The sequence below is a fragment of the Heteronotia binoei genome, chromosome 21, assembly GCF_032191835.1.
Source record: "Heteronotia binoei isolate CCM8104 ecotype False Entrance Well chromosome 21, APGP_CSIRO_Hbin_v1, whole genome shotgun sequence".
NCBI lineage: Eukaryota > Metazoa > Chordata > Lepidosauria > Squamata > Gekkonidae > Heteronotia > Heteronotia binoei.
Window position 1 is genome coordinate 15,974,827 of NC_083243.1, and position 27,105 is coordinate 16,001,931.

The 27,105-nt window shown below is 47.9% G+C and overlaps 1 protein-coding gene across 1 annotated transcript in view; it reads left to right on the top strand.

Annotated features, from left to right (window-relative positions):
- Positions 1-24,819: 24,819 nt before the first annotated feature.
- PCNX4 (pecanex 4) overlaps positions 24,820-27,105 on the top strand; it is a 42,076-nt gene continuing 39,790 nt past the window's right edge. The window contains exon 1 of the mRNA XM_060262494.1: positions 24,820-24,908. The gene's annotated coding sequence lies outside the window, so the exon portion shown is untranslated. The remainder of the gene's footprint in view (positions 24,909-27,105) is intronic.

Below are 27,105 nucleotides of genomic sequence, written 5' to 3' on the forward strand. Positions count from 1 at the left end.
CGGCTGCTGTTAACACCCCCTGGAAATTGTCCGTTGAGTACCATTCATGTTATGTACATAAACTTTTGAGGTCTACTTCACCCATGTTTTCCTTCACTTCCCAGTCTTCTCTTGGCTCCCCCTTTTTCTCCTTTCTCTGTTTTCTTTGAGGGGGGCAAGGTCGTTAGCCTGCCTCTGCATAGCAACCCTGGACTCGCTTGCTGATCTCCATCTGAGAGCTGGTTTGGTGTAGTGGTTAAGTGTGCGGACTCTTATCTGGGAGAACTGGGTTTGATTCCCCACTCCTCCACTTGCACCTGCTGGAAGGGCCTTGGGTCAGCCAGAGCTCTGGCAGAGGTTGTCCTTGAAAGGGCAGCTGCTGTGAGAGCCCTCTCAGCCCCACCCACCTCACAGGGTGTCTGTTGTGGAGGGAGGAAGATATAGGAGATTGTAAGCCACTCAGAGAGAGACTCAGATTCAGAGGGAAGGTATAAATCTGCAGTCTTCTTCTTCCTCTTCTTCCATTCCAAATAAACCAGGGCTGATCCTACTTAGCTTCCAAGATTTGACAAGATTGGGCTAGCCTGTGCCATCAAGGTCAAGGGGAAGAGACCAACTAATGTGGTTTGCCATTGCCTTTCTCTGAGGAGCAACCCTGGTATCCTTGGTGGTCTCCAGGTCAGGACAAGGTGCCATAGGATCCCTGTTTATTTTTCCTGCGATAAACTAACACAAAGACTTCTTAGTACCAAGGAGTCCTTGAACAGCTAGTGATCAAAACTCTTCTGGTGATTGTCCCTCTCTGCCAATCACTTTACGTAGTCAATGGAGAAAGATATTTTCAAAGTTGTTGGAGTCTAGTGAATGCACTGATGGGTCATAACCTATGAAGAAAGGTTGAAACGCTTGGGGCTCTTTCGCTTGGAGAAATGTTGACTGAGGGGCGACATGATAGAGGTTTTCAAGATTATGCATGGGATGGAGAAGGTAGAGAAAGAAGTACTTTTCTCCCTTTCTCACAATACGAGAACTCATGGGCATTCGATGAAATTGCTGAGCAGTCGGGTTAGAAATGATAAAAGGAAGTCCTTCTTCACCCAAAGGGTGATTAACACGTGGAATTCACTGCCACAGAACGTGGTGGTGGCTACAAGCATAGCCAGCTTTGAGAGGGGATTGGATAAGCACATGGAGCAGAGGTCTATCAGTGGCTATTGGCCACAGTGTATTCTTGGAGCTCCCTGTCTGGGGCAGTGATGCTCTGTATTCTTGGTGCTTGGGAGGGGCAACAGGGTGAGGGCTTCTGGTGTCCTGGCCCCACTGATGGACCTCCTGATGGCACCTGTTTTTTTTGGCCACTGTGTGACACAGAGGGTTGGAGTGGATTTTAAGTAAATTGCTAAAACTAAAAGGTAATTTTTTCAATTAAAGAATCTTCATTAAAAAAATCTTACAAGAAGATAAAAAGGAAAGAAAAAACCACATGTTATAATTATAATCCATCTTTGTTATAGTCCTTTAGTCCTTATAAAAAAAATAAAAAAATATATATTCCCATATTCCCACTTTTTGACAATAGTCCTTATATTCTTCCTCCAAAGTTCAGCTATTGTCAAAAATCGCCAAGTATCCTTTAACCTTCCATTGTTTTTCAACATAAATTTGAAATTTTCCCCATTCATTTTTAAAGTTCTCTAGATCATTTTCTTTTAAGATTCTTGTAAGCTTGTCCATTTCACTCCAATGCATAACTTTTAAAGTCCAGTCCCACTTTTCTGGTATTTTATCCTGCTTCCACATCTGCGCATATAATGTCCTTGCAGCTGAAAGCATGTACCAAATTATCGTTCTATCTTGTTTCGGAAATTTTTCCATTTGTAATCCCAACAAAAAGATGTCTGGCACCTTCTTAATATTATAACCCAAATTTTTTGAGGTCTCTTGCTGAATCATTTGCCAAAATTGTTTTGCCTAGTTCATTGTATCCTAACATTCTCCACACATACCAATATATTTGCCAGGCATCTCAGTGGAGAAAATTCATCTGCCCAGCATGAGAAACGTGTATGCATGCAAACTTTCCCCCAATATGTAATTTTAAAAGCATGTGTATGCATAACACCCCAAAAAGCTATCTTTCCACTATAAACCCTTTCCACAGCTTCTTTTCTGCAGAGTAGAAACTCACACCGGATCTGCTAAGTGCAGAGAAGAGTTCCAAGTTGCCTTTATTTTTGACATTCAGGCCTCTCAGATGGTCTTTTGCTGGGCTTGTAATAGCGCCGTAATGGGGCTGTTCCATATCCGCGAAAACCGTCCAATTCAACCCAAGACAATCTTCTCGACTCATCAGCATAGACAATCACCCCTTTCACTTGGGCCGTAATAGGAAAATTTTAAGCAATACCTTTTGATTGGAGTCTGGCTCCGGGAAAGGGGGAGGTAACACCCACCAAGACTTAGCTGGGTGCCTGATTGGAAACAAGACAAGGCCCGAAAGGCGAAAAGCGCAATTTCCCACGTGGGGTTGTTGGGAAAAGAAAACGGCACTTGTCCCTTTTTTTCTTAATTGTCTCTGATTGCTGTTTGTGCAGCTTTGTCACTTTCGGAGCCCGCAAAAGGGGGAAAAAAATCTCCTTCGAGGGGGCCACTGGTTGTTTCCCCCCCTCCCTGACTGCTCTGTTTCCCCAAAGAATCAAAGAAAGGCTTAAGCAGCAAATCACTTGGCCATTACGACAGCGGGAGACCTTGTGTGTTGGTTTGGCCTTTAAAATTTGGTTTATTTTAATTGACCTTAAAGAGTATTTAAATAACAGCCTGTTCAAGACCCGTGGGGAGCCCTGATTCATTATAAGCATATTTTAAAGCGGAGAGTTAATGCCTCACGCCGATTGTTTTTCGGTGGGGGGCTTGCGGGAGAGAAGGTGCTAATCTGGCAGAGGCCCTACAGCCCAGTGTTTAGGCCTGGGGTCATTTTAGCGGCATTATTTTGGTTGAGGCTCTCAAAAAGCTGGCCGCAGAGTGGTCTCCACAAAAGCCACAGGGTTGACCTGCACTTTATGGCTTGGGGGAAAGCCCGGGCCTGGCCGTTTTCTTGGCTCTGGTCAGAGACAGAGGGACAAAATTGATTTTTTGTGTGCTCTGAAATTCTCTCGCAGCCGGTAGAATGGCAGGCTACATTTTTGTAGAGTAGAGTTGCTGGGTCCGTGTTGGAAAATACTTGGAGACATTGGGGGTGGATCTGGGAGAAGGTGAGGGGAGGGGTCTCAGCATGGGACAATGCCTTAGAGTCCACCTAGCCAAACTTCTATATTTCCTGCAGAAATAGGGTTGCCAAGTCCAATTCCAGAAATATCTGGGGGCTTTGGGGGTGGAGCCAGGAGACACTGGGAGCAAGGGTGTGACAAGCACAATTGAACTCCAAAGGGAGTTCTGTCCATCACAATTAAAGGGACCTCACAACTTTTGAAATGCCTTCCTTCCCTCCACCCTCTCCTTCTCTGATTCCACCCCAGAGGCGGAGCGGAGCGGGCGACGCCGCCGCGCTGCTGCCGCCTCTTCCCCGCCCCACCGCAGCCGCTCCTCTGAGATGGGCCCAGCTTGAGCCCATCTCAGAGGAGCAGCCACGGTGAAGCGGAGAAAAGGCGGCAGCGCAGCGGCGTCGCCCGCCCCACTCCGCCTCCGAGGCGGAACCAGAGAAGGGGAGGGTGGAGGCAGGCCAGGAGCACGGCGAGCCGCGAGTCCGGGTCCTAGAAGGACCCAGACTCACGGCCCGCCACGCTCCTGGCCCACCCACCCCTGACTCCACCTCAGAGGCGGAGCGGGCGATGCTGCTGCGCCGCCCCCTCCCCGCCCCATCCCAGCTGCTCCTCCGAGATGGGCCCAGCCTGCTCCTCCGAGATGGGGCGGCTTGCCACGCTCCTTGGCGCCGTTTCCCCCCTCCCCCCGCTTCTGTTTTTTTGGGGAGCGGGGGAAGAGGCTGGAAATCCTGGAGTCCCCCCCCCAGGGCGGGAGGGTTGGGAAGCCTACACAGAAAGCATTTCAATTTGGGGGAGGGGGTCTCTGAGCAGAGGGCAGACGGAATACCAGTGCTTAGTGAAATGTATACGATTCCTTGGAAATCGTGTCAACACTGCAAAAACAATACAAATTTAAATCACTAGATGAGGCAAGCAATGATATGTAAAAATTTCAAGGGCTGTCAGTTCTCATGCAAACTACTGCGCCTTGTGGCTTTCGGAGGAGTCTTTTAAAACGCATGAAAACTTCTACAATACAAGTTTGAAACGCCTGTAGAGAAATGACCTGATCAAAACTAGTTTTGAGAAAAACGTTGCAGCAGCAGCGCCGAAACTCATCTCACTGAAACAAATGTAGATGCTTCGGGCAGCAACAATGCAAAAAGTTGTGAGAACATTAGGTAATGTAAAAGGTGAGTTTCCAATGCGGTGATAGAGAGTCACATACTGTCAGTGTAAAACCACTCCTCCGCCAGCTAGAGATCAGTTGTAAAGTAGGAGATCTCCAGGCTCCACCTGGAGGCTGGCAACCCTGTGACGCTCCAGAGCTCCCAAGGCCAACGCAGAAGCCTTGTGTGCAGGGGTCATTTTGTAGCGGGAAAAAGGTGCAGGAGCTCACTGGCATATCTCATTTGCATATGCTCCAGGATCTGTGCGCAGCGGGGAGTGAACTCCACACTGCATGCAGACCCTGGCTGGAGGTTCAGGAGCTGTGCTCCTGTGAGCTTCTGCTGAATTCAAACCCTGCTTGTGTGGATTCTACAACGTGAACGAAAATGCCTCCTAAAGCAGCAGATGTCGACAACTCAGAAATCATTCCTAGACTCATGGAGCAGGCCTTAAGTGTCAGGCGTGGGTTCATCGAAGCTCACAAGTAAGCAGACTTAGTAGTTTGAAACAAAGTTGTTTTTATTGGACACTTCAGAGTTACTCCAGCATGGCTGAGATTGGAACTGATGGAGATCAGTTCGAATTATTAGCATTTAACCTTCTACATCAAAGCAATAATCTCTACCCCTCAATTCCCAAAACGAAAGGTTACTTTTGCATGTGCAATCTTTCCCAGCGCTCCCCCTCCCTTATCTCTTCCGTTGGTGGTTACATTTCCCAAAGGCAAATGTCCTTGGTGCCTCCGGGGATGAGGTGAGAATCTGGCACGTATTGTCTACTTCAAAGGAACCTTGGCAACCTTTGATATTCTTGGGAATGGTTCTCTGAGCTTCCCCCCTCCCTCCTTGCCACCCCGGTCCCCGGTTAGTAGGCATTTCTATGCATCAATGAAAATAGTTAGTAACAGCTTCTATTAATGTCATAAATGAACAGAGCCTGACATTAAGTCCCATCCAGACCAACTCCCTGCTCAGTGCAGGAAATCCAGATCTCGAGCATATGTGAATGGGGGTTATCCACCCTTTGCCTCAGTGCCTGATTTAGGACAAATGAGGCCCTGGGGTAGTTAAGTTTTGAGGCTCCTTATTTGGGCCCTGAAGGAGGTAGGCCCAGCACGCTTACACAGACGGTCCGGCATACATGCTCAGAAAATTTAGGAGTAGTTAAAATATTACATGTTACCTGATCGATCATTATTTTCAACAAGTTGTAGGCAAATTTTTGAATTATCAGGGCTCAGCCTCATGGAATATTTTTTGGGAGTTTTATGGCTACATTCAGGTCTAGGCTGTATGGGCTATAGGTCACACGTTTCAATTCCTTCTTCAGTTTTAATGGCTCGATTTTTTAGGAAGCCTGTTCGACATTTTTTAATCACAGCATTAAGCTTCTCATTTTCAGTGTGAACATTGGGCTGAAGAAAGAACTGAAACGCCATCAAAATCTAGAGAGACGTCTTTTTAAGAAAGCGGCTGCATCGAAGTTACGTTCTTTATGAGCACCACCTTGTGAATTTTAGTTGGACTATTTCCAAGTTTGGACTTATATTTATTCATTCGGGGACGGGGATTTTTTTTGGCCCCCTTGGGGTTTCTGTTACTTTAAAAGGCCTTAGCACCGCTGGCCTCTATCAATATTGTATTGTTTACTATGTGTTGTACACAATCCTTGTAATATATTTTTGCAAACTGTAAGATGGTGTATTACTTGGTGGCTTTGATCAGTCTCTTCCTTCTATTGGCTGAGGCTCCTCCCCCTCCTGGTCCCCTGGGGAAGAAAGGAAAGAGCCAGAGCTTCCTTTGCCCAGTTCCCTGGATCCCATAGGGGAGATACAAAGGAAGCACCTTTAAGACCAACAAATGCTAATGTTTTGAGCATGTTTTATTTTAAGCTGTTTAAAGTGATGCCATGGTATCTGCTCTATTGTTCCCACCCCATATATTCTCCCACTATTATATCAAGTGAACATGGGAGATGGAGTGCAAGGGAGGTTGCCTACCAAAGACAGACAACTGGTCAGCCTAAACCAAACTTATTTCTGGCCCTGCAAGCAGGGCTTTTTTTGTAACAGGAACTCCTTTGCATATTAGGCCACACACCCCTGATGTAGCCAATCCTCCTGGAGCTTCCAGTAGGCCCTGTAAGAAGAGCCCTGTAAGCTCTTGGAGGATTGGCTACATCAGGGAGGTGTGGCCTAACATGCAAAGGAGCTCCTGCTACAAAAGAAAGCCCTGCCGGCAAGTAGATAGTATGAGAAACCACCGTGTTATTTAAAAGTATCAAATGCAAGAAGATCCATCAAGAAAAAACATGGCGAATTCACCAGTTCCCGCTCTGCTCCTCCTCTTCATTGGCATGACAAATCTCGGTTCTATCCAAAACCCCAGTTCTGAAATGTAACTAGAGAGAGGGCCTTCTTGGTAGCAGCCCCCTACTGGTGAAACCAGCTACCCAAGAAAGTGAGGGCCTTGCGGGACCTTGCCCAATTCCGCAAGGCCTGCAGAACCACACTCTTCCAGTTAGCCTTTAACTGATCTAGAGTTACCGTCATTGTGGGAGAAAATGTAGGAATACTGAAGCCATCGGAAGCGAAACAACTACAGATGATATCAGCCCCAGATTGTTTTAATGGTTGTTTTGATGATTGAATTTTAAATTGTTGTATTATGCAATTTTTAAATTGATTGTTTTCATTTTATTGCTGTGAGCCACCCTGAGCCTGCTCCGGCGGGATATAAATCAAATCAAAGAAATAAAAAGAAATAACTCATTCTCAACGAAGGGTCAAACTGGATGCGAAAGTAGCCAGAGATCCAACCTGTGGCAAATTGTCGCCGCGCTAGAAAACAATTTAGTGATTTAAACACTGCTGTGAGGCCTTTTTGGACCTGCAGTGTGGTGGCAACAGGCGATCTTGTTTCCTCCCTTAAAGGGCTGAAATAGCCACAGTTGTTTTGGCACTTTAAAAGGCAAGAAGGCAAGATTGCCTGCCTGTTGCTGCTGTGCTGTGGCCCGTTGTGGCTATCTTCCAAGGGCTAAATTCTCCTCTAAAATGGCTTGGCGGCCACAGCTTGGTCCTACGGCTGCCTTCTCATCTAGTTTGGCTCTAAGGTTCCCTCTAAGCTGAGTTAGTGTTAGCTAGCTCACAGGGGTTTTTTTAGCCTCCAGCTCATACATTTTCGTCTTTGCTCAGGAAAAATGTCCCCCAGTGCAAACGAATTGAGGCAGTAGCTCACGATTTTCACGCCAGTAGCTCACTATGTAGAATTTTTGCTTACAACGCTCCACAGCTTAAAAGGGAGTATTGCTCCAGAGTATCAAGCGGCAAAAGCCGCTCAAACGTTTTCCTGCTTCTTGGCGGTTTCCGTTTGAGCGGGTTTCGCGACGGAAGTCGCCGGCTCTTTTGGGTGCTCCGGTGCTTCTTGTGCGAAATCCGCGCAGATCCTCCGGTGTGAAGAGGGTGGTCGCGCCACTTGAAGGTCAGTGCGAAAACGCCCATGGTGTGAGGAACTGATGTCACCGTGAACAGTGGTACTAACTGTCAGTGTGAGCGACTCAGCATGCCTGGATATTGGTGGGGGCAGGTGCCACATCACTCTAAGGGTGTATAAGTGTTCTCTCCTTGAATGGGGTGTCTCTTTGTCTTAATCTGGGAGCTGCCCTCTGACCCCTTCTCTCTTGCATTGTCCTCTCACTCCCTTCACATGGCCTTCCATGGAGACACAGCTCTCTGCAGGTCTCACCTGTGGAGCCAATGCCCTCATACTCCCACACACAGGATGCTAGACAAGCTGGCCATTTGTGACAGAGAAAGTATCCTTTAGATCAGGCTTGCCTCTCAACTGCAACCAGTATGTGAATTGGATCTACTTGAAAACATGTAAGGTTTTATTTTGCAATGCACTTGGGAGATTTATTTACTGCACTAAGTTTCACGCTCCTATGATGGGGCAACACTCTGCTATACTAACCAAATATCCCAATATTAACAGCAGCGTTCAGGGATGGAGAAGATCACAGAGTTCTGGCACTGTGGTTGTTGTAGATTTTCCAGGCTGTGTGGCTGTGGTCTTGACATTGCGAGACCTGACATTTCACCAGCAACCGTGACTGGCATCCTCAGAGGTGTAACTCAGAAAACTGGAGTTCTCTGTGGGTCAAATTGAGAAGAAGATGGTAGGCAGGTAATTTATATTTAATTAAATTACCTGCCTACCAACTTCTTCTTAATTTGACCCACAGAGAACTCCAGTTTTCTGGGTTACACCTCTGAGGATGCCAGTCACAGTCACTGACGAAATGTCAGGTCACACAATGCCAAGACCACAGCCACACAGCCTGGAAAATCTACAACAACCAATGGACTCCAGCAGTGAAAGCCTTCAACAACATTCTGGCAGTGTTTGGAGCAACCATATAAGAGTCTCTGAATCAGAGCATTTGCCAGTTTTAAGGGTACCACGAGGGCCATGCTTATTTTGGTGGCAACTCACTACAAGTGGTACCCCTCTGGAATTTAAGATTCGAGTCCAGTAGCACCTTAAAGACAGAGTCTCAGAGTAAGGGCGTTTTCACACTGACCTTACGCCGGAGCGACGTCCCTCTTCACCGCGCAGCGTCTGCGCGGATTTCGCACTAATTGCTCCGCAGAACCCGGAAGAGCCGCAAAGTCCCGCGGCTTTTGCGTCGCAAATGTAAACCGCCAAAAACCAGTTTACATTTGTGACGCAAAAGCCGCGGGACTTTGCGGCTCTTCTGGGTTCTGCGGAGCAATTAGTGCGAAATCCGCGCAGACGCTGTGTGGTGAAGAGGGACGTCGCTCCGGCGTAAGGTCAGTGCCCTAAGTGATTACTAGCTCTTTAATAGGAGTGGCATAGTATAAGGTCACATTACAAGACTGCTGTTGGGGCCCACGGACTGAACTTATATACATCTCTGGGTTCCTGCGCAAGCGCGTTATTGGGTCATTCAAACCGGTGGGGGCTTGTGATTGGTCCTGGGCTGTAGGGATTCGAATCCTGCAGCCCTTTCTTCCCAAGTCCCCAAGCTCAGTCGGTATGGCTCCAATGAGCCCGGAGGAAACATCCAAAGTCTTCCCTTGAGTCCACATACGTAACAGCTACCTTCTGAAACTTTCCAGAGTTTGTACTCTTTGCAATAAACAAGGGAAGGAAAAAAAATTATCTGGCCAGCATGATCCTACAAGGCCTCAAGGGGGCGCTGGAAGGTAGTTTAAAACCTAACGCAGCCCTCTCTCTCTGCAAGCCTTTGCTGAAACAAAAGGCTGTGCTAATCGTCCTTAAAAATAACCCCATAGCAACAGGGTCTCCCCACACCGCTTCCTGCCTCCTCTCAGCGAGGCTGAGCAGCATTTCTTTCTAATTAAAAAAAGAAGAAGCCTATTTTGCCTTCCGAAACACGCCGCGAGATTAAAACATATTAACTCAGGCTGATCTTCTTAACGCTCTTTAAAAGATTCCTTCCGTGTCAAATCTTCGTTGCAAAGGAAGGCGGCATTCTTCTAGTGTACGTGGGACAAAGGCGAGGGGTGGGGAGGGAAGGAGAGACAGCTGGCAAATTTGTCTAAGTTTTTGTGGGTCTACGAGACTGATTATCATTTCAGAGGGTAGCCGGGCTGGTCTTGATTGGAGCCCAGTAGCAGGAGCTTGGGCTCTCCAAAATCTCATCCCTTCAAAATCGTCTTGGTCTCCAAAGTGCTACTGGATTCGAATCAAGATGAACGGTGTTTTCTGGTCAGCCAGGGCGGTGTGCGTTCCACAGTCAAGTCTAGAATTTGGTATTAAGTGTAGGGTTGCCAAGTCCAATTCAAGAAATATCTGGGGACTTTGGGGGTGGAGCCAGGAGACTTGAGGGGGTGGAGCCAAGGGTGTGACAAGCATCATTGAACTCCAAAGGGAGTTCCGGCCATCACATTTAAAGGGACCGCACACCTTTTAAATGCTTTCCCTCCATTGGAAATAATGAAGGATAGGGGCACCTTCTTTGGGGGCTCATAGAATTGGACCCCCTGGTCCAATATCTTTGAAACTTGTTGGAGGGTTTTTTGAGAAGCACTGGATGCTATTCTGAAAATTTGGTGCCTCTGCTTCAAAAACAGCCCCCCCTCCTAACGTCAGATCAATTATCCATTATACTCTATAAGAATCGGTCTCCATAGGGAATAATGGAGTGCCCAACAGACAATCCCCCCCCCCTTGCTTTCTGATGATCCTGAAGTGGGGGGAGGGTCTCCAAACCGGGGGATACCCTGCCCCCGCCTGGGGATTGGCAACCCTAATTAGGTGCCAACTTCAGCATGGAGGCTGAAAGAGGAAGGGCCAGGCAGGGGTGGAATTCTAGCAGAAGCTCCTTTGCATATTAGGCCACACACCCCTGATGTAGCCAATCCTCCTGGAGCTTACAAGGCTCTTTTTTGTAAGCTCTTGGAGGATTGGCTACATCAGGGGGTGTGTGGCCTAATATGCAAAGGAGCTCCTGCTAGAATTCCACCCCTGGGAAGGGCCCCTTGTGGATCGCTGGGTTGCGGTGGTGCGTGGTCTCTCCTAGATGAGGCAAGGCAAAGCAAGGGTGACAAAGGTTGAGGTTTGTGTCTGACATGTTGCTTCTCCCTGCGAGGGCAGTGGCTGTGGCTTAGAGGTAGAGCATCTGTTGGGTACGCAGAAGATCCCAGGTTCAATCCCCAGCATCTCCAGACAAAAGGATCCGGTGGTAGGAGATGTTGAAGATGCCTATCTGAGACCCTGGAGAGCTGCTTCCAATCAGAGTAGGTAATGCTGACCTTGATAAACCACATGCGTGTACATGTGTGTTAAGTGCCATCAAATTGCTTCCGACTTACGGCAATCCGCTGAATTAACGTCCTCTCGATTGGTGTAGTGGTTGTGCACAGAGTCTTAGCTGGGAGAAGTGGGTTTATTTCCCCACTCTTCCACATGCACCTGCTGGAATGGCCTTGGTTCAGTCACAAGTTCTCCCAGAGCTGTTTTTGCTCAAGAGCAGTTTCTGTCAGAGTTCTCTCAGCCCCACTTATCTCACAGGCAGTGTTCCCTCTAAGCTGAGTCAGCGTGAGCTAGAGCACAGATTTGTAGCCTCCAGCTCACACCTTTTTGTCTTAGCTCAAGAAGGATGACCCCAGAGCACAATAATCTATGCAGTAGCTCACCGCTTTAAGGCCAGAAGCTCACAAAGTAGAATTTTTGCTCATAAGACTGCAGCTTAGAGGGACCATTGCTCACAGGGTGTCGTGGAAAGAGAAAGGGAAGGTGATTGTAAGCTGCTTTGAGATTCCTTTGATTGATTTATTTACATTATATTTATATCACGCCCATTCTATGCAGACGCAAGGCGACTAACAACATAAAATGCACAATAACAATAAGCAATGTTAAAACAGTAAAACAATAAAAAAAGAAGACATTGGATTTATATTCTGCCCTCCACTCAAGAGTCACAGAGCGGCTCACAATCTCCTTTATCTTCCTCCCCCACAACAGAAACCCTGAGAGGGCTCTCACAGCAGCTGCCCTTTCAAGGACAACCTCTGCCAGAGCTATGGCTGACCCAAGGCCATTCCAGCAGGTGCAAGTGGAGGAGTGGGGAATCAAACCCGGTTCTCCCAGATAAGAGTCCGCACACTTAACCACTACACCAAACTGGCTCTCTCGTCAATCAAATAAAATTACATTGGTGCTACTTCAGCTATTCAGGCGGATCATATAATATTTTCCTTTCCCAACGCGTACAATGTGTATTTGTTACAAGCATAGACAACTTCAAGAGGGGAATGGATAAGCATATGGAGCAGAGGTTGAGCAGGCTTCGGAGGAGGGTGGAAGTCCGGAGGGCCTGGCATGACTTTGTCCATGGGGCCGCAAAGAGTCGGACTCGACTGTGCGACTGAACAACAACAAAAATTGTTGGAACTCTCTGTCTGGGGCACGTGATGCTCTGTATTCTTGGTGTTGGGGGGGGCACAGTGGAAGGGCTTCTAGCCCCACTTGTGGACCTCCTGATGGCACTTGGGGTTTTTTTTTGTGGCCACTGTGTGACACAGAGTGTTGGACTGGATGGGCCATTGGCCTGACCCAACATGGCTTCTCTTATGTGTGACACAGAGTGTTGGACTGGATAGGCCACTGGCCTGACCCAACATGGCTTCTCTTATGTTCTTATGTGTGACACAGAGTGTTGGACTGGATAGGCCACTGGCCTGACCCAACATGGCTTCTCTTATGTTCTTATGTGTGACACAGAGTGTTGGACTGGATGGGCCATTGACCTGATCCAACATGGCTTCTCTTATGTTCTTATGTGTGACACAGAGTGTTGGACTGGATGGGCCATTGACCTGACCCAACATGGCTTCTCTTATGTTCTTATGTGTGACACAGAGTGTTGGACTGGATGGGCCATTGGCCTGATCCAACATGGCTTCTCTTATGTTCTTATGTGTGACACAGAGTGTTGGACTGGATAGGCCACTGGCCTGACCCAACATGGCTTCTCTTATGTTCTTATGTGTGACACAGAGTGTTGGACTGGATGGGCCATTGACCTGATCCAACATGGCTTCTCTTATGTTCTTATGTGTGACACAGAGTGTTGGACTGGATGGGCCATTGACCTGATCCAACATGGTTTCTCTTATGTTCTTATGTGTGACACAGAGTGTTGGACTGGATGGGCCATTGGCCTGATCCAACATGGCTTCTCTTATGTTCTTATGTGTGACACAGAGTGTTGGACTGGATGGGCCATTGGCCTGATCCAACATGGCTTCTCTTATGTTCTTATGTGACACAGAGTGTTGGACTGGATGGGCCATGGGCCTGATCCAACATGGCTTCTCTTATGTTCTTATGTGTGACACAGAGTGTTGGACTGGATGGGCCATTGACCTGATCCAACATGGTTTCTCTTATGTTCTTATGTGTGACACAGAGTGTTGGACTGGATGGGCCATTGGCCTGATCCAACATGGCTTCTCTTATGTTCTTATGTGTTACGCAGAGTGTTGGACTGGATGGGCCATTGACCTGATCCAACATGGTTTCTCTTATGTTCTTATGTGTGACACAGAGTGTTGGACTGGATGGGCCATTGGCCTGATCCAACATGGCTTCTTCTTATGTTCTTCTGTACAGATCCCAGACAGTTAGTACTGAAATGCGATGGATCCAGATGCGGTGGCAGCTGTCTTCCGTTAGATGTTATTTGCCATCCGAAACAGTTGTCTTGCAGGCCCTGCAGAACTGCACTAAGTCCCGCAGGGCCCTGATGGCTTCTGGGAGGGTGTTCCAGAGTATTGGGGCTGCAACCGAGAAGGCTCTCTCTCTGGTGGAATTAAGCCTAGCTTCTTTTAGCCCAGGGACAGCCAAAAGATTTTGAGAACTTGATCAAAGTGCTCTCTAGAGTCCGCACACTTAACCACTACACCAAACTGGCTCTCCAGTACAGGATGGAGGTCCTGTACCTGGGTCGGAAGGGAATAGGATCGGGCATCTGACTTCCCACCCTAGATGGTGCCAGCTCAGCAGGTGAGGAGTCTGGGGGTGATACTAGATGCTTCCCTTTCTATGGAGGCCCAGGTCACTGCAGTTGCACGATCTGCCTTTTCATCATCTTCGGCAGGCCAAACAGCTGGTGCCCTATCTGACGTCCCAGGACCTAGCTACAGTGATCCATGCACTGGTTACTTTCAGGTTGGACTACTGTAACTCGCTCTACGCAGGCTTGCCCCTGAGACTGATCCGGAAACTCCAATGAGTGCAAGCCGCGGCAGCACGGCTGCTGACTGGATTGCCTGTACGGGCAAGCAGTCGACCAATGCTGCGCACAGTGCGCTGGTTACCAGTTGAGTACCAGATCCACTTCAGGGTTCTAGTATTGACATTCAAAGCCTTACGTGGTCTGGGACCGACATACCTGAGGGACCGCCTCTCCCCATATGAGCCCCGAAGGCAGCTATGATCTGCCAATCAACATCTTGTTATCCCTGGCCCGAGGGACGTCCATCTTACCTCGGCCAGGGCTTTTTCGGCCCTGGCCCCATCCTGGTGGAATCAGCTCCTGGTGGAGATACGGGCCCTACCGGATCTACCTTTCTGGAGGGCCTGTAAGACGGAGCTGTTCCGCCAGGCGTTCGGCTGAGGCGGGCAGACACCCCCTGCCCTATCGCCTATACCATCCTCCCCCACAGCGATTGGAGCTTTGGTATCTGGGCCGCTAACTCTACCCTAACCTGTATTATGAGCCCACCGCCTATGTCATACTGTATTGAGCTAAGTCATTGTTTTAACTGTATTTATTGATTTATTGGTTTTATTGTACTGTATCTGTTTGATTTTATCTGTATGTGATCCGCCCTGAGTCCATTTGGGATAGGGCAGAATAGAAATTGACCAAATAAATAAATAAACCAAGCGGAGGTCCATCAGTGGCTATTAGCCACAGGGTATAGACTGAACTCTCTGTCTGGGGCAGTGATGCTCTGTATTCTTGGTGCTGGGTGGAGGGGGGGACAGTGGGAGGGCTTCTAGTGTCCTGGTCCCACTGGTGGACCTCCTGATGGCACCTGGATTTTTTGGCCACTGTGTGACACAGAGTGTTGGACTGGATGGGCCATTGGCCTGATCCAACATGGCTTCTCTTATGTTCTTATGTGACACAGAGTGTTGGACTGGATGGGCCACTGGCCTGATCCAATATGGCTTCTCTTATGTTCTTAAGACACTAACTCTCTGTCTGGGGCAGTGATGCTCTGTATTCTTGGTGTTTTAGGGGGAAACAGTGAGAGGGCTTCTAGTGTCCTGGCTGCACTGATGAACCTCTTGATGGCACCTGGTTTTTTTGGCCACTGCGTGACACAGAGTGTTGGACTGGATGGGCCGTTGGCCTGATCCAACATGGCTTCTCTTATGTCTTAAGACACTAACTCTCTGCCTGGGGCAGTGATGCTCTGTATTCTTGGTGCTTGAGGGGACAACAGTGAGAGGGCTTCTAGTGTCCTGGCCCCACTGGTGGACCTCCTGATGGCACCTGGGTTTTTTTGGCCCCTGTGTGACAGAGTGTTGGACTGGAAGGGCCATTGGTCTGATCCAACATGGCTTCCCTTATGATCTTATGCATCATAACCCACTGAGGTCCTCCTCAGGCTCCATCCCCAAATATCCAAGTTTCCCAACCTGGATCTGGCAAATGTACATTCAAGGCTCTTTTTCTAGCAGGAGCTCCTCTGCATATTAGGTCACGCCCCTTATGTAGCCAATCCTCCTTGAGCTTACAGTAGGCCCTGTACTAAGAGCCCTCTAAACTCTTGGAGGATTGGCTACATGGGGGGGGGGGGGTGGCCTAATATGCAAAGGAGCTCCTGTCATTAAAAAAGCCCTGCACACCTTTCCCCACTCCCCATTCCCTTCAGTGGCCGGGGAGGATTAGGCAACCTTAAAAGAACACTAGTTTATAATACTCTGATTCTACCAGGTGTGAAGATAGCCCATTTGCAATTAGGTAGATAATTTCCCCCTGTGATTGCATACCTTTGTAAGGCTCCTACTGCATAAAGCTCCAAATGAAGGAGGGGAAAAACCAGCCATGAAACACTCGGAATGCAAATAAGAACGTTTTTGAAATCAGGGGAAGAAAATTTTTTTTTGACATTCAGACATGGCGATGGGAGGGGAGAGATAAAAAGGGAGAGGGACGTGATTACGCTGACATTGCTCGCCCCATTACTAAAATTAGATCATTCCTTTTGTGCTGCTGAGCCTTCTGCTCTATTTGCGGGGGAAATTGTATTAGCAACGGAAACTGTGAGAATCTGTCCAAACGTATAAAGGAAAGTTAGAGACTAACAAAACGAAGGCCTCTCTGAGATCTCCTCTGCAACGGAAGACACAAAAGGTTCCATTTTTAGGGAGTTGTTAAGATGAATCATAGTCTCTGCCAGGAAACAATAGATTAGCCCAATTAAAACATTTTAAATTGATTTTTTTTTTAAAAAAAAATAAGAGTCGCCATTATTGGCATGGAAATCTATGTAAGGAAAGAGAGAAGTAGGTAGATGTTTGCCAAAATTTAGTATTTTAACCACGTGTAGTTTTAACATATTAAATAAAAAGATAAAGGTAGTCCCCTGTGCAAGCACCAGTTGTTTTCGACTCTGGGGTGACGTTGCTTTCACAATGTTTTCACGGCAGACTTTTTACGGGGTGGTTTGCCATTGCCTTCCCCAGTCATCTATGCTTTCCCCCCACTTTACGCAGAAGGATGGAAGGCTGAGTTGACCTGGAGCCGGCTACCTGAACCAGCTTCCACTGGGATTGAACTCAGGTCGTGAGCAGAGGGCTCCGACTGCAGTACTGCTGCTTTACCACTCTGCGCCACGGGGCTCTTAACATATTTAATACCACAATATAATCTTAGCATGATACTCTCACATGCTAAAACACATCAGATTTCCCAGCATTTCTGGTACAGCAGAAGTGTAATTAATGTTGTAGCTAATTAATTAATTCTGTAATTAATTGATTTTGGAAACACGCTCCACCCTTAAAGCTTAAGAGGTTTACTTTTAGAGCTTTTAAGAATGACAGACTTTCAAAGAAACCTGTTCCCTTGACATAGTACTGACATGGACCTGTCTTCTGGATGCAGGGAATCATGCAGAGACACAATGGCTAAGCCCTCCTTTGAGAGTGAGTGAGTTGCACGAACTCTGCATCCGGTGTAATTTGCTAATTCAATCACTCAGAGGCAAACACTGCTCAGAGTTATTCCCTTCCTCAAAAAAAGAAGCTGATTAGAAGAACACAAGTTCTGAGCAGTAACTCACGCAGAGGTACAATGCCAGCTTCCTCTGTGGATGGCACTTGCAAAAGCCAATTGTTTAATTAATTTACTTAACCAGCAGTTCTCTTAAGGGTCGAAGCTAGGGGATTTCTGGAATAGTCCAACAGTGTTATTTAGGGAGGGCTCGCAAAGGATGCAAACATAGCATGCATCTGATGAAGTGAGTTGACTCACAGGTCATTCTGCAATAAGGTCAAGGAGCTGCGCTGGACTGTAGCTTTCTTTTTAAGCAGAAATAACATTTCCCTCTCCCCAGGGGTGGAATTTTAGCAGAAGCTCCTTTGCATATTAGGCTACACACCCCTGTTGTAGCCGATCCTCCAAGAGTTTACAATGCCCTTTTTTCTAAACTCTTGGAGGATTGGCTACATCAGGGGTGTGTGGCCTAATATGCAAAGGAGCTCCTGCAAGAATTCCACACCTGCCTCTCCCTTATTTTTTGAAAGGTCCATCAGACTCCTGTTTATGTAGGGCTCATTACAACATTTTGAAAAGCAAGAGGGCGTATTTCCTAACGGGCTCCTTCAAACAAGTAATCGCTAAGACAAATCTCGTTTTAAGCTGTGATAATTGCTGTACTAACTAGGAATCTCATTTTAAGCTGGGACAATTAAAATCCCATCTTAAGCTGTTATAATTGCTACTGATTAGGAAAATTCCTAACCTCCCAATCCCAAAGGAGGGTATTTTCATCCATTAAAGAAAAAAAAAAAAGCTCAAAAGAGAATGGACTCCAAAAAAAAAAGGAAATGTCCTCTAAATAGAAGACATCTGGTGGTAATCATATCTTCTCTCATTATCACCACCATCATCTATGTCAGGGGTGTCAAACATGCAGCCCGGGGGCCGAATCAGGCCCCTAGACTAGAGGGCTCCTATCAGGCCCCCAAGCAACAGGCTGCTTCCTTCTCCCTCTCTCTTGCTTCCTTCTGCATCACAGCTTGCTTTGCATGGCTTGCTCAATCATACAGGAGCTGCAGAGCAAAATCTTGATTTTCTCCATTGGTTGAGGCTCCTCCCCCTCCTGGTCCCCTGGGGAGGGAGGGAAAGAGCCAGAGCTTCCTTTGCCCAGTTCCCCCGGATCCCACGGGAGAAAGACAAAGAAAGTACCCTTAAGACGGACAAATGCTAATGTTTTAACCATGTTTTAAGTGTTTTTTTTTTTTTTTTAATTTCAGCCGTGTTTGTCTGTGTCCTTTAAAAAGTTTATATCTCTGCTACCTAATCTTAAATAGGTGCACACAAGGCCTGGCCCCACACGGCCTGGCCCAGCCCAACACGGTCTCATTTATGTCAGATCTGGCTCTCATAACAAATGAGTTTGACATTCCTGATCTATGTTGTAAGCCACCCTGAGCCTGCATTCAGGGTAGGATGTGATATAAGTCTCAAAAACAAACAAACATATAAATGATCTCTTCTTTAGGGTTACCATCTTTTGAAAAGAAAAAAAAAATCTTATTTCCCAATTGACTATTTCAAACAAGCGATCAGTAGGACAGATCTCATTTTAAGTAAAAGGTAAAGGTACTCAATATGAGCCCCGTGGCGCAGAGTGGTAAAGCTGCAGTACTGCAGTCCGCTCATGGCCTGAGTTCAATCCCAGCAGAAGCTGGGTTCAGGTAGCTGGCTCAAGGTTGACTCAGCCGTCCATCCTTCCGAGGTCGGTAATTTAAGTGCCCAGCTTACTGGTTTGAGGCAGAAAAAGAAAAAAAGGGAAGGCAGAGGGAAAAGCATATATTCAAAGTTTTACAAAGTTCCACTGAAACCTATCTCTCTTAGATTCCATTATTTCCATTTCATTATAACATTCCTGCAAGTCTGTTGTCAATTGTTTTAAAACCTCACATTACCTTGTAATTAAGTATCTTCGCTGCTTATAACACATTCACTCTGAGGGTGAAAACGCCTAAAGTGTGCTTAAGAGCACACGAAAGCTTGCATTCTGGATAAAACTTTGTTGGTCTTAAAGGTGCAACCGGACTTCTGCTTTGTTCTGGGATCAGTCACTTATATTTATCCATTCATACAGCGGTCGCCAGCAGTGTTCCCTCTAAGCTGAATTAGTGTGAGCTAGCTCACAATTTTTTAGTCTCCATCCAGCTCACACATTTTTGTCTCAGCTCAGGAAAAATGTCCCTAGAGCAAACTAATTTGTGCAGTAGCTCACACCTTTAATGCTAGTAGCTCACAACTTTAATGCCAGTAGTAGGGTTCCCAAGTCCAATTCAAGAAATATCTGGGGACAATTCAAGAAAAATCTGGGGATGGAGCCAGCAGCGAGGGTGCGACAAGCATAATTGAACTCCAAAGGGAGTTCTGGCCATTACATTTAAAGGGACTGCACACCTTTTAAATGCCTTCCCCCCCCCCCCCCATTGGAAATAACAAAAGATAGGGGCACCTTATTTCGGGGCTCACAAAATTGGACCCCTTGGTCCAATCTTTTTGAAACTTGGAGTGGCACTGGATGTTATGCTTAAAATTTGGTGCCTCTACCTCAAAACGCAGCCCCCCCCAAGAGCCCCCAATACCTGCAGATGAATTCTCCATTATACCTTATGGGAACCGGTCTCCATAGGAAATAATGGAGTGCCCCATAGACATTTCATAAGAACATAAGAGAAGCCATGTTAGATCAGGCCAATGGCCCATCCAGTCCAACATTCTGTGTCACACAGCAGCCAAATACACACACACACACACACACACACACACACACACACACACACTGTGGCTAATAGCCACTGATGGACCTCTGCTCCATATTTCCTCCCCCCCTATACTTTCTGATGACCCTGAAGTGTGTTGAGGGCCTCCAAACTGGGGATCCCCTACCCCCACCTGGGGATTTAAACAAGAGAAATCACATGAACAATAGGCAAACCAAAAACCTCTGGAGGGGTATATTTGATCCAAATTATTAGGCTGTAATGGCCATATTGTAGATCAAATTCCTTAATAAACCAGATGTCTCATAGAAATGTCTCACAGAGGTATGGTTCACAGTAGAACAAATATATCTTCAAAGCCAGGAGACTTTGGGGGTGGAGCCAGGAGCATTAGGGGTGGAGCCAAGATCAAGGCTGTGACAAGCATCATTGAACTCCAAAGGGAGTTCTGACCATCACATTTAAAGGGACGGCACACCTTTTCAATTCCTTCCTTCCAGAGGAAATAATGAAGAATAGGGGCACCTTCTTTTGGGGCTCATAGAATTGGACCCCCTGGTCCAATCTTTTTGAAACTTGGGGAATATTTTGGGGAGAGGCACTAGATGCTATACTGAAAATTTGGTGCCTCTACCCCCCAAAACAACCCCCTCCCAGAGCCCCAGATACGCGGATCAATTCTCCACGATTTTCTATGGGGATAAATCTCCATAGGGAATAATGGAGTGCCCGGCAGACATTTCCCTCCCTCCCCCCTGCTTTCTGACGACACTGAAGCGGGGGAGGGCCTCCAAACCGGGGGATCCCCTGCCCCCACCTGGGGATTGGCAACCCCGTTTCCCCGCCAATTCCAGGCGCCCAGAAAGACCCAGCCAGGCGCCTTGGAGTGCGGAGCGCTGCCTGCTGCCCCCGAGGAGGCCGCCATTTCCCAGCCTGGCCGCCTCCTTCTCCGGGAGGGAAGAAACCTTCCGGGGCTCCTGCAGGGGAAAGAGCGGCGAGCAGGCCCGGCGGGGTAAGGCTGCTCCCTCTGCAGCGAGGGGCTTCTTCTCTCTCCCCGCAAAGGGCAATGGCGGCTGCAAGGGGCTGCTCGCCGGCCTGGAGACGCCGCTTCTCCTCGGCTGCTCCCCTCGAGGGCCCGCCGCTGCTCTCGCTTCCGCAGCCTGCAAAGGGACCGGGCGGGGGCGGAGGGAGGTGGTGCTGCGGAGCCCAGCCGGGCCCTTGCGAGGGTGGCCGCTTGCTGCCGGCCTTCGGGGACGCTCCCCGCGGAAACCGGAGCAGAGCGTGTCGGTGCGCGGGTGTGCGCATATTGCAACAAACGCGGCGGGTTGCATGGCTCGTTGGCACTCTGCGAACGCTCAGAGGTGACGCTGGAGCTGCCTGCGTGGCTGGGTGGGTGGGTAGAGCAGAGGTCGCAGATCGAGCCCAGCCCTCCCTGCCCTTGAGAGGTTGGCCGCTTGTTGCCGCCCTTTGTGGACGCTCCCTGTGGAAACCCGAGCAGAGCGTGTGGTGTGCCTGCGTGTGCACATATGGCAACGAATCTGGGGGGGGGGGGGAGGGTTGCATGGCTCGTTTGCACTCGGTGAACGCTCAGAGGCTACATGCCGGCTGCCTGCGTGGATGGGTAGAGCAGAGGTTGCAGATCGAAGGTAGGGTCAGCTCCCAGCCCTGCCCTTGGGAGGTTGACCGCTTGTTGCTGGCCTTCGTTGACACCCCCCTTAGAAACCGGAGCAGAGCGTGTGGGTGTGCCTGCGTGTGCACACATTGCAACGCATTTGGGGGCTTGCATGGCTCGCTTGCACTCTGCCAAAGCTCAGAGGTTAGGCTGCGGCTGCCTGCGTGGGTGGGTAGAGCAGAGGTTGCAGATCGAAGGTAGGGTTGCCTGCTCTCGGTTGGGGGATGCCTAGGAGTTTGGGTTGCCAGGTCTATGTTGGAAAATACCTGGAGACTTTCGGGGTGGAGCCTGGAGAGGGTGGGGTTTGGGGAGGGGCGGGGCCTCAGCATGGTCCAATGCCCTAGAGCTCACCCTTCCAAGCAGCCATTTTCTCCAGAGCAGCTGATCTCTGACAGCTGGAGATCAGTTGTAAAAGGAGGGAGATCTCCAGGCCCCACCTGGGGGCTGGCATCCCTAACTGAACCCACGTTCTGAGGCAGCCATTTTCTCCGAAGGAATTGATCTCTGTAACCTGGAGACAAGTTGAGATTCCAGGAGATCTCCAGCCCTCGCCTGGAAGTTGGCAACTCCAGAGGCAATATTTATTAGTCTGTATGTTAGGTGAACAGGAGACCAAAGCAACTTTCTCCTGTGACATCTCATTGAACATAAGAACATAAGAGAAGCCATCTTGGATCAGGCCAATGGTCTATCCAGTCCAACACTCTGTGTCACACAGTGGCCAAATAAACCAGGTGCCATCAGGAGGTCCATCAGTGAGGCCAGGACACCAGAAGCCCTCCCACTGTGCCCCCCCCAAGCACCCAGAATACAGAGCATCACTGCCCCAGACAGAGAGTTCCATCTATACCTTGTGGCTAATAGCCACTGATGGGCATAACATAAAAGAAGCCTTGCTGGATCAGGCCAGTAGTCCACCCAGTCCAACACTCTGTGTCACACAGTGGCCAAATAAACCGGGTGCCATTAGGGTTTGTAGAATCTTTCGGGATCAAGTGCCGTGTTCTACTGGAGAAAGTTTTCCTTCCAGACGTTTCGTTCTCAGCTGCGGAGAACATCCTCAGTGGCGTTGCAGCCGGAGCAGGCGCTCAGACCTTCTTGGCTGCTGTGCATTGCTTGGCTGAGCGCCTGCTCCGGCTGCAACGCCACTGAGGATGTTCTCCGCAGCTGAGAACGAAACGTCTGGAAGGAAAACTTTCTCCAGTAGAACACGGCACTTGATCCCGAAAGATTCTACAAACCCTAATGATGTTACCAGCCGTGAAAACCTGAAATCTTTGAAAACCAGGTGCCGTCAGGAGGTCCACTAGTGGGACTAGGACACTAGAATCCCTTCCACTGTTGCCCCCTCAAGCACCAAGAATACAGAGCATCGCTGCCCCAGACAGAGAGTTCTATCCGTACCCTGTGGCTAGTAGCCACTGATGGACCTCTGCTCCATATGTTTATTTTTATTTTATTGCATATATATCCCGCCCTCCCCTAACAGGCTCAGTTTAGCCAATCCCCTCTTGAAGCTGTCTATGCTTGTAGCTGCCACCTTCTCCTGTGGTAGTGAATTCCATGTGTTCATCACCCTTTGGGTGAAGAAGTGCTTCCTTTTATCCGTTCTAACTCAACGGCTCATTGTTTTGTGGCCTTAAAGGGGCTACGGGACTCAAACTTTATTCTGATATAGACAAGATCGGGGTGGTCAGACCTGCTTAATGTGAGAGCCGCACATTCTCGCCATCCCTGGGCCAAAAGAAGCCCGCCTAAAATCTACTAGGGACAGGGCCTTCTCTGTTATGGCCCCTACATGGTGGAATCAGCTGCCGGAGGAGGTGAGGGCCCTGCGGGACCTTGTTCAGTTCCGCAGGGCCTGTAAGACGACCCTCTTCCGGCTAGCCTACACCTAAATGATATGAGAAACTAAATGTAGCTTTACCAGACTCCTCTTATACATACTGTTGTAATGTTTAATGTTTCTAATGTTTTAAATGTTTTAAATGCTTATATATTTAAATGTTAGTTTAATTTTATGTTTGACTTTCTGTTGTGAGCCGCCCTGAGCCACTTCGTGGGAAGGGCGGGATATAAATCATAAATAAATAAAAATAAACGTCAGATGTTTGAGAGCCGCAAGACATGAATGTCCAATGTTTGAGAGCTGGAAGACAGGCAGGCAAATAGATGAGGCTGGGAGGGAGAGGGGGAAAGAAGCCAACTTTAAATGCATTCTCCAACCCAGCCAGCGGGGCGGTGGGGGCTTCAAGAGCCACACCGTACGTGTGGAAGAGCTACATGCGTCTCCCGAGCCGCAGTTTGGCCACTCCTGGACGAGATAGAGACTTGAGTTTGTTTCTTCAGTTGTCAATGGATTCTCTCTGTGTGTGGGTTTACGTGTGCGTCTATGTACAGGGTTTTGTGGGAGGGGTTGATAAAAAGGAAAAGTGTTGTTATATATAAAGCTGCATCAGTTTCCACCAATTGTCCCGTTAGACCTTGGGAGAGCTTCCTCCTCAAAAGGTGGTGATACTCAGTACCACTGTAGCACCACAAAAAAAGCCCTGTGTTTATAGAATAGGCAGCAAGCAGCTGTACCTTCGCTTTAAGTTGCCAGGTTATTAGCAATCATTATCTCATGTATTTGTAGCAATCTATATTATACCCTGTATCTACGGTATCTGTTTATACTATATCTCAGGGGTGGCCAACGGTAGCTCTCCAGATGTTTTTTTTGCCTACAACTCCCATCAGCCCCAGCCAGCATGGCCAACGGCTGGGGCTGATGGGAGTTGTAGGCAAAAAAAACATTTGGAGAGCTACCGTTGGCCACCCCTGCTATATCTGTTTGTACCCTGACCTGGACAACCAAGGCTAGCCTGATCTTGTCAGATTTGGGAAGCTTAGCACAGTTGGCCTGGGTTAGCATTTGGATGGGAGAGCATCAGGGAGTTCCAGAAGAACAAAGTTGGGAGTCCAGAGTCATCACGCCTAGAGCCAGGCAATGCCAAAGAATCTCTGTTCCTCGCTTGCCTTAAAAAACCCACCAATTTGCCATATAATAGTTACAACTTGAAGACAAAAAAAAAAAAGTATGTGTGTACACACACACACACTGTGCGTTTCTGTGTTTTGTTTCTGCAGTTGCCAAGTGATTAATGGCCAATGAAAGTGGTTATTCTCACCTCCTTGTCTCCTCCTGTTCTTTGTATAAAAACATAATTACTTTTATTTTAGGCTGATGGGATGTTGAAAGGTTATTCTGAGCAGACTTCAGCCTCTCTGGGTTGTTACAGCTTCTCTCCTTTGGCATTTAATCAGGTATGTTGGCTGCTTATATGTAGTTGTGCTGTGTTTAGTAGAGCTTCCATGGTCAGAGGTAATAATTCCAGCGATAGGCCTGTTTGTGGAGGATAGTCATCACAGTGAACAGCAAATTGTTGGGTGCATGCTGTACTTAACGTGCATGAAGTTACCTCTTAACATCTGCTACAGTTTATCTGTGGGACCGCATCTCCCCATATGTGCCCCAGAGATCACTACGATCTGGCACACAACATCTGCTGACCATCCTTGGCCCGACTTGCCTCAGCAAGAGCAAGGGCCTTTTTGGCCTTGGCCCCGGCCTTGTGGAATCAGCTCCCTCTAGAGATCCAGGCCGTTACTGAATAGTTACCTTTCTTTAGGGCCTGCAAAACGGAGCTATTCCGCCAGGCCTTTGGTTGAGGCAGCGGTCGTCCTATTCCATCGGCTGGCCGTATGCTATGGTACCATCTCTGCTGTAACATTAATTTTATCCTATCTGCTGTTTTAGACTCTCAGTTTATATAACATGTGCCCAACTGAGCCGCTGTTTATAACTTATTGTGACTTATCAAATTGTATTGTTCTTATTGATTTGGTTTTAATTTGTTTTATACTATCAAAGATTTCAGGTTTTCACGGCTGGTAACATCATTAGGGTTTGTAGAATCTTTCGGGCTCAAGTGCCATGTTCTACTGGAGAAAGTTTTTCTTCCAGACGTTTCGTTCTCAGCTGCGGAGAACATCCGCACTGCAATGCCACTGAGGATGTTCTCCGCAGCTGAGAACGAAACGTCTGGAAGAAAAACTTTCTCCAGTAGAACACGGCACTTGAGCCGTGCACTGCACATCCACGCTGCAACGCCACTGAGGATGTTCTCCGCAGCTGAGAACGAAACGTCTGGAAGAAAAACTTTCTCCAGTAGAACACGGCACTTGAGCCCGAAAGATTCTACAAACCCTAATTGTTTTATACTGTTTTTAGAATGTTGTGGTCCGCCCTGAGCCCGTTTTGGGAAAGGGCAGAATATAAATTACCTAAATAAAATACATGTTTTTGTGCTGGTGATCAAGGTGGAAAGCTATGCATTTTCTGGCTGCTTGTTGCGTTAGAATAGGGGTCTCCAACCTGGTTCACGCAGGCCCTGTGAAGTCTGGTGTCACCTTTCCTAGTTCCCACTAAGTGCTTTTAGGAAGTTGTGTGGAACGAGGTGCCGTAATAAATTTCTTAGGTGTCACACAGCTTTTTTTACTGTGTCAGATCAGTAGTTTTGAACTTTAATCCATTGTTTCTCACAGAGTAGACAATACTATTATTAAGTCTCTCCACACCAGGTTACAAGCAGTGTTCCCTCTAAGCTGAGTTAGTGTGAGCTAGCTCACAGTTTTTTAGCTTCCCGCTCACACATATTTGTCTCAGCTCAGGAAAAATGGCCCCAGAGCAAACTAATTTATGCAATGGCTCACAACTTTAATGCCAGTAGCTCATGAAGTAGAATTTTTGCTCACAAGACTCCACAGTTTAGAGGGAGCATTGGTTACAAGGCAGTTTTGTGATAGAGGCGTATGATTCACAGAGCTTGGGCAGATTTCCTATAAGGCTTCTGTGCCTTATGGCCATCAGCCGGCTTCTTAATTGATTATTATTTGCTTTGCACTGCTTTTTTGAGGGCTTGGGGATAGCAGATTTGGAATGTGACCTTCGGAGGAGGGAAAATGCTATAAAGCAGCTCTCTTCTAAGAACATAAGAGAAGCCATGTTGGATCAGGCCAGTGGCCCATCCAGTCCAACACTCTGTGTCACACAGTGGCCAAAAAACCCAAAAGCCAAGTGCCATCAGGAGGTCCACCAGTGGGACTGGAAGCCCTCCCACTGTGCCCCCCCAAGCACCCAGAATACAGAGCATCTTTGCCCCAGACAGAGTTCCAACAATACGCTGTGCCTTATAGCTACTGATGGACCTTTGCTCCATATGCTTACCCTCTTGGAGCTGGCTATGCTTGCAGCCGCCACCTCTTGTGGCAGTAAATTCCACTTCACCCTTTGGGTGAAGAAGTACTTCCTTTTATCAGTTCTAACCTGACTGCTCAGCAATTGCTACAAAATTCTACAAAAAAAAAGTCCTGGATAAAACCAGGCTTGAGAAATGTTGGGGATGAAGCGGGTGGGGCAGAGTTGTGCAATGTCTGGGAGGGGGGAAGTCCTAGAAGGGAA